Source organism: Taeniopygia guttata, chromosome 4, assembly GCF_048771995.1.
Source record: "Taeniopygia guttata chromosome 4, bTaeGut7.mat, whole genome shotgun sequence".
NCBI lineage: Eukaryota > Metazoa > Chordata > Aves > Passeriformes > Estrildidae > Taeniopygia > Taeniopygia guttata.
This window is the reverse complement of record NC_133028.1, coordinates 53,256,234-53,264,282: the sequence shown is the minus strand read 5'-3', so window position 1 is coordinate 53,264,282 and position 8,049 is coordinate 53,256,234.

Sequence of the window (8,049 nt, the reverse complement as noted above, 5' to 3'; positions counted from 1 at the left end):
AAACTTAGGACACAGATTCAGTTAATAAAGTATCCTGCACTGTGATCTTCTCCTTCTGACTATACTCAGATTCATCCCATAGCTATATGAGAAGCAGGGAACTGTAAGAACTGTAGAAATATCATAAAAGGAGAATTCACACATACAATTTTTCTTTGCCATCTTATCTAGGCCAAAAAAATTGGTACCCTTTACAAGAGGACTGGATAATTGTTTTAGACATGCTCAGAAATGTGACTCTTTCCTCTGATTCTGGATAAGAAAATATGCAAACAAACCTGATATACACATTTATATGATGTACAGTGAAACTTGCAAGAATAAATATTATGGAAGAAAATGATAAAATAGATTATGGAGATATATTAGTCAGACATTATTTAGGAATGCACTAATTTACTGCCTTAGAAAATGTATTTGAATAAGAGACATATTCTTTTCCATCTACTGTGTGCAGAAATAGATAATTTTGTCCAGTTTCATTGTAGGAGGTGCTTATTCTCACAGTCATATACATAGGCATGTACTAACAGAATTCATATTAATCTTTGACTCTCTTTTCTCCCAGGGTAGAATTATTGACTGTGAGATTTTCCTTTGATATTGTTTTTTTGATATTGTTTTTTTTAATGAAGTAGAGGTTGCTTCACTCATTTAATTAGTAAAGTATATATATTTATTTTTCTTGTTTGGTAACCTTGTTTTAAAACTAACAAATGTAAGAAATTTTTTTTCACACCCAAGGTAGGCAGAGATGAGGTACTAATTTGAAGACCTTAATATTACACACAGTGGCAGACAGCATTTAGTATTAAGGGCTGTAGTTGCCCAAATCAATTATAATAATGTGTCTATTATCCAAATAGATACTTAAAACCCATTTATACTATATTAATAATATTTAATTACTCACTGTAGCTACAAAATCACTTAGAAACTGTAGTACTGCCTAAAAGCCCAGTGTGAGTTGAGAAATCATCACATGCCTTCTAGAGGTTTGTAAGGTTTCTGCAGATTGTGGCTTTCACCAGTGAAATCCCAGTGCAATTTAGATTTTAAAGTGCAGAGCAGTGAGGTGCTCCACATCTGAATGTTTTATTTCTACCTGCTTAGTCTTTGGTGTCAAACTGGCATGTATTCAAAAGGTTTCTGTGAAGGCAGTCTGATGATCCTACTGCAACCCCTCAGCCTTTCAGCTACTGACTTGATAGTCTGGGGTGCCAGAAGCTCAGTTACATTTCCTTCCCTTTGTGAGGCAGCTTCACTCTGTGGATTTCCCTATCTCCCCCTGTAGCAGAATGGCCTTAGCTCCTCTTGCTGTTGCATTTTGTATATGGTAATTGCACAGTCATCAGACAGAGAGACTCACCATGTTCATCACTTCCTCAGGCATTAGGCAGGACATGAGAATTACGTGGTGACAGCAAGCCACAGTGCCAGGAATGAATCATGCATCTTAGCAACTCTGCATCAACAAGGAATCCAATGGCAGAGTATGTCCTTCTCGTCCCATCAGCATCCAGATGCCTACAGATGCCTTCTCCCCATAAAATAAAAAGTCAGAAGATATGGATCAAACTTTTAAAAGATAATGTTGATTTCTGGTAGAGTTGAAAAATAGGAGTTTTATCCATTTCTACATTAACTTAAATGATGAATGCTCTTTGGCAAGATCTATGAAGACTGGGCAGGTAGGGATCATAGAAAAACTCTCACAGCATCTTCCCTTGCTTTGATCTCTAATGAGAGAATTGCTACAATGTTCATGAATCCTTACAGAAGAGTTCATGTGAAAGCCTACGTAAAATTTATTGTGCAGAGCCCTGGAGGCCCTTTAAAGTGCAGAAAGATCCATAAGATATAAGGGAAAGAGAATGTAATGCCTTAGGTTTACAATTTGTACTTTCTTTTTTGTTCTTATGGTTTTGCTAAAATTAGAACCATAGGCCACTTTATACAATTCCCAAGTCACTGTAGCATTACACTGGGGGAGTGTATACCCAAGGTATATGTTATATGTTAATTAAAAATATATATAATCTCCCTCTCTTATACATATAGTCTCCATATGTATATCTGAAATAAAAGTATGTATGGAAAAGATACATTCCAAAAAAGGAACAAAAGAAAAATAAATAGAGAAAGAAATCTGTTCATTGTAGGGAAAGATGTTCACTTTCAATTTTGAAAGGTTGGCTGATAGTTCATAAGAAAATTTAGACACATGTCACTAAACATGATATCACTGAAAAATAACCTCTCTGAAGTACCTGCAAAAACCCCAAAAAATCTACATGACTCAAATAAGACACATCCTAAATACTCATCTAAACTAAGTGTCAAAATGGGTTTTTCTGAGTCAGCAGGTTTATTGCATGTTTATATCTGATAACTACAGCATTACTCCCTTACTTTTAAAAGCTGTGCAGAGTTCTTGTTTCCAAAACTGGATGAGACGCAACCCTTTCCATTTTCCCTACCAGAATTATCAGCTAAATCATGAAATACTACTTTTCAGAGATGTACCTGTGGAATCTCTTTGAATTCTATGCTTCATCTGAGCAAAAACATGCTGGCAAACTGCAATTTATATCTATGTATGGTCAGCAGTAAAATAAATTTGGCAGGCAGTGAAAGAAATTCATACCAGTTCTGAAGAGATGTCAGAAAAAATATGACCCATTTCATAATGACTAAAAAGCATTTCCCCCCAAACACCTCTGCCTGTAGATCATTGGGAAAAGCTGTGGCAAGCTGCAGTTCTGACTCACAGATAAAAGTGTGAGCACACTTTACAGGTGCTGTAAAGTCTGGTATTATCCTTCAGAAGGGTGAATTAGTATTTGATGCCCTCTCTACATAGATCTCAAAATGTTTTAAAAAAAGCTAGAGAGTAATTTACTGTCATTCTCCAGTGGATTGATAATGGACCCAGGAATAGCTTAAATTAATTTATCTGGGTTAATATTCACATGACAGTAGAGAGAGAAACATAATTTAGAATGTGATATTTTTTTTCCAGATGGCTAACTCCACATTTCTTGGCAGTGATGGAGAGATAATAGTGCCAGAACAGAATAAATAGGAATTCAAAGAACAAAGAACCAGTATTTACAGACATCAGCAAGAAAGCTTGGTATAAAATATCCAACTCTTCTGTCCATTGTCACAAGCCATTTTAAGACAGATTTTCATTCCTACTTCTCATTGAGATGCATCTACAGATAGAGTGGCATTTTTTATTATAAAGCAAAAGAATGTGCGTCTGGTTGCCATCTCTGGATTTGTATTCTGTCACTCCATTTCACAGCTTGAGTTCCTGAGCCAATGGCAGTGGCAATGCACACACATCAGCTTCCTCCAGGGGCTTTGTTTACTGCCATTTCTCTGTTTCCCCACTCCTTTCTCCCTGCTCCCTGGAAAGCTAAATCCTGCTCCCAGCCCTACTTGTGTAACTCTGCAGTTTCCCACTGGAGGGACAATTTAAAATTCACATGCACTTTTGGCAATCTGCCCACCTTTGCTGGTCCAAGGCTGGTTATGAAAAATGCTGCAACCCCCCAAAGGAACAGGTAATAAGCTTCGAGTCTCATTAGACTCTAGAGGTTTTCATGGATATCTTTCCTTGCAGATAAAAATCCACATAACTCTACTGCCTTTAAGGTATTTTTTTTTCGTTGTTTTTTTTTGTTTCATTTCCCAGTGCTTTTCTGGTGCTGTGAGTGCTGTGGGCACACAAGGAGGCTCCTTTGATGATAGAGGGCTCAGCTGAAGAGCAGTTTAAGAACATGTAGAGCTTTTTCACTGACACAGGACACTGCACTTGTCCAAACACATGGCATTTTAATCACTGATTTTGCCAGCAATGTTCAAGGTTATATTAGGCCTTGTTCAAGTCTTAGAGCAGCTTTTCTACTGCTGAATTTACACATCTGCAACAACATCATTATTGGGATCCTCTGTGAGGGCCTAAAATGGGAGACACAGTTTTCAGCTTATTGCAGTTGAGGCACTGAGGTCACTCTGTAAGGCAACAAACTGGGATTTGAGGCACTTCATTTTCCAGTCAGCCTTGGTAGCAAACTTCCCTGGGACTTGAGCTGTATCATGCTGGTGTCCTCCCAATGTATTCCTCTTATCTGGGACATTGAGTTACACCTGGAGATGAAAAACCATCCAAAGTCCATCGCCTCTGCCACATCTAGCACTGAATCTGGATTTAATGCTAAATCTAAATAACATGCAGAGTCTTTCCAACTTACTGGCATCATGTGGCAATATTTTGAACGTGGTGAGGATCTTCTGAGTTTTGTATGCATGTAATTTATTTCCTGCTTCCCGACTCACAGCATGAGGAAATTTAATTAGATTCCTTGAACACATAATTTAGCTTTTAAAGCCTCAGCACTGAGGTGTGAGGTGTGAGCTCACAGCTTCTGTCAGTGAACAAAATCAGTCATGGGTCATGCAAGTTCCTCTCCCCAGCAGCACCACATCAGCCACAGCCTGGAATTTTGTGGAGAGCCTGGACACTCATGACAGCTTGCCAGACACAGAGGCTTGGGCAGACGGCTCTGAGATGAAGCAGAAGTCAGGGTCACAGTATTGCTTGGGGTGCATTTAAATTAAATTTTCTATTGGCTTCCTGACAAAGGCTAGTTTTCTCCTTGGATTACTCAAGCACAAAGAAATATACTCCATCGGAACCTAAAGGAGTGAAAATCTCCAAGCTAGGATTGCATTAAGAGAAATTGCTGCCTTAAGAGTGTGTCCTCAAGACACTGTCTCAGGAAAGTAATTTAAGGGCTGTAGAAAGCTCTGTCTGTGTAAAGTATCTGCTTATTTGGGCTACTACCAACCCTGTGTTCTGCACTGGTAATTCTGTGGTGGATGCAACATACCACACTGTCAATTAATAGAAATTAATTAACTTTGTATATAGTTTACAACAGCAGCATGTGCAGGAATTTAGGTTTTTCAAATGTAAGTTTTCAGGAAAAAGACAGCCTGTCTTATGCCCATCACTGTGTCAAATTTTCAGCAAATTGCTGTTATAGTTCCCAGTTTATGTAGTTTTATGTAATTATTATCAAAATGAGACTCAGTATTACATACACATTTTACCTCAACACTGAAGAATGCAAATAGCTATAAGCTGTGTGCCTGGTTTTCTGTTTCTTTTTTTTCCCCCCCTGGATTCTGTGACATAAAAACTTTAAAAAATAGGTAAAATTGTAAAAAAATCCCAAACATCTACTGCTCTGATAGAAGCCCAAACAAACAAAAAAATCACAAGCAAAACCTCCAACAAAACAACATGATTGAGAACAGCCTCAGCTGTAGTAACTGATAATTAGTAGCATTTCAGCCATTTTAGGTTTGAAAGTCACTTTGAACACAAAAGTCTGCTAACATTCATACAGATGTCTCAAAAGATAGCAAATAATCTAAAGTTGTTCTAAGTAGGTGAAGACAATCAGATTTATTAAAAGGACATGGGGTACAATATTAATGGTAACTCTGATACTCTCTGCCATTTAATGCCTCAGTGATATTAAATGCTCTTAGCTTTTCCCTGTTCATGAAGGTCTCACTTCACAAATAATATGTATTTATTTATGTATTTTCATGTTTGGTAGCAGGCTTTTCAGGATTTTCCCCATGCTACTAATTATAATATCCTTTGGTAGCACTCAATTCCATTCCTGGAGCAGATTTCATCAAACATAAACTAACAACAGTGCAGGAAAGCCTCTCCAGGCAGGCAAAAGAACATTGCAGCAGCTTCTCCACGTGATCCTCCTCATTTCTGTAACTGAGGGTATTCATCATCTTGACAGCCACACTTGAGAGAACATCTATAGCTTCTTAGCCACCTATCTCTGGAGCATGTAGAATCATAGAATGGTTTGGGTTGACTTTTTAAGGTCACCTAGTTGAATCCTCCTGTTTGATCAGGTTGCTCAGAGACTTGTCCAGCCTGACCTTGAACATTTCCTGGGATGGGACATTTACCACCTCTCTGGGCAACCTCTCTGTTCCAGTGTTTCACCACCCTCCTAAATTTTTTTTTCCTTATATCTTAGTCTGAATCTCTCCTCTTTAAGTTTAAAACCATTTAAAGCCAAATTTGTCCTATAGCAACAGGCCCTGTTAAAAGGTCTGTGTATATGACAGCACACAGTTTTCTTCTGCTTTCTGGGATATTACTGACATATGGAATTGATGTGCATCCTGATGGCTGCTCCACTAAAAAAAACCATCTCACATGAACTTTATTCATGGTATTTCTACAGATGAAGATTTCATAGAAAGAAATGAAGGACCCATATGTCCCTACTTGCACAGTGAGTATACCAAAATACAGAACCGGAGATGAAACTTTCACATAATCCCAGAGGGAGGACTTTAGTCATGTTTTCATTAGAAACCCAGAACACAATTCATTGGGCATGCTCAACTGATATAAAAGCAGTTCAGGCAAGGCTGGCTGTGCTGCGATCAGGATCTTAATTTCCCTTGAAAATGTGTTTTTCTTGAAACTGAACTATGTGAAATTGTACTAATTTGCCAAAACAGTGCCTGAGAGTGAAAGAATTTTTACAATAATGCAACATGCCACTTTTCATAAGAACTTAGTTTTAGGTGTTTTATTTAGCCATTTCCTGTGGTATAAAGGAATACAGACTGTTTAAATCGATTTGGTTTCAAGGTCATTTTTCTGTTTAGCATGAGACTTAATTTGGAAATCTGGAAAACCCCAGACAATCAGACTTTGCATTCTCTACCTCACTTCTCCTCAGATGATTTGTGTTAAATTTTTCTAGGCTGCTTGCTTTCTTTACATTGATTGGTGAAAATGAGAATTTATAGAAATTACCCATGTCATGGTTGATAGAAATCATTGTGTATGAGGTGCTTAAAAGCCTTTGAAAAATGTGACTCCAAGTCTCTATGGTATAATGTGGAGATGCATGTAGATAAGATTAATGAATACAAGTTGGGCAGAGAAAAAACATAATTAGGCTGCTTCTGATGTTTATCAGAGAGGAAGGAGCCATGAATGAAAAGCAGGCATTTAATCAGGGTGGAGAGACGTGCTCATAGCTGTAGTTTGCTGTGAGCAGACCTTGCCTTGCTCCTTTACGAATCTTTGTCGGGAGCCAGGGTGGAGCAGTGGGAAGGCGCAGGGAGAGGGGGAACGTATGGAACACACCTCAGCTCTCCGGCTGCTGTGCCAACACTCAGCAGTGGGGCTGCCACAGGGCAGAAATGGCAACAGAGGGTTTGATGTACCTGGTAGTCCCATGAATGCCCCCCTCTCCCATGGAGCTTTGTCGGAATCTGTGGGTATTGGTGATTCCGAGATTGTAGAAAGTCTCTGTCTTTCTGCCCTGTTGCCAAAGAAGAAGCTATAGTTCGTTTGTGCTGTTTTTAAGGTTGTTTATTTTTGCTTATCTATAATATGTTCTGCTGCCCTGCCGCAGGTCTGTTTTGCAGGGCAGTGTGCGGGGCTCTGCCCCTCAGTGGGATGGTACAAACATTATATACTAGAAATTATGTGTACTATATTTACAATAATGTGCCAATATTTATCATCTACGTTGAACAGTGTGTCCCTAGCTTAAACCAATAGAAAAATGCCAACATTACTAAGAACATGGAGGTAAGGAAGAAGAAGGAGGAAGAAAAGGATTAGGTCCACTTTCCTCCATCTTAGAACTCTTGACCCCCCTGTACAGGTGTTAAAACCCCCCTGTACAATACTAAAAAATTTTACCCTCTAATTTGTGACTATTTTTACTATACCATCTAACTCTCTGTGACCGCTTGTTCCACCTTCAAAGTTGGTAATTCATTCTATGGTTCAAACTCAAGATCACAGCTGTTTTCAGCTGCTTGCCAGGGTCTAAAATGCTTCTGACCAAGGCCTGGAACCTCTAAAAATGTCTGAGGGACATTTTGAGTTCCGACAGAGCTTGGGAAGAGGATATGGGAGCTGAAGCACCGTCATGAACAGTTGTCCTTTTTTAACTGCTGGTGGCACCA